This window comes from Haliaeetus leucocephalus, unplaced genomic scaffold, assembly GCF_000737465.1.
Source record: "Haliaeetus leucocephalus isolate CR32 unplaced genomic scaffold, Haliaeetus_leucocephalus-4.0 Scaffold340, whole genome shotgun sequence".
Classification (NCBI taxonomy): Eukaryota; Metazoa; Chordata; class Aves; order Accipitriformes; family Accipitridae; genus Haliaeetus; species Haliaeetus leucocephalus.
Genome location: NW_010972776.1, coordinates 2,363,621 through 2,363,850, shown reverse-complemented (window position 1 = coordinate 2,363,850; position 230 = coordinate 2,363,621).

Sequence of the window (230 nt, the reverse complement as noted above, 5' to 3'; positions counted from 1 at the left end):
TTTTTTAGGGGTTGCTCGGCGCGGGCAAGGGGAGCCTGTGAGTTCACTTTGGGCTGTTTTGTTTGCGAGGAGAAGGGCTGAGCAGTGTCTCCATGCTGGATTACAAACAGCCATAGTGCTGCTGCTGCCCCTATGGAGAACACAGGCAGGCAGCGCTAGGCACGGAGGGCTCTGCCGCTCGCCCAGCGCCCAAAACCCCGGGGCCGAACGGCTCCCACCCCCCCCGGTCA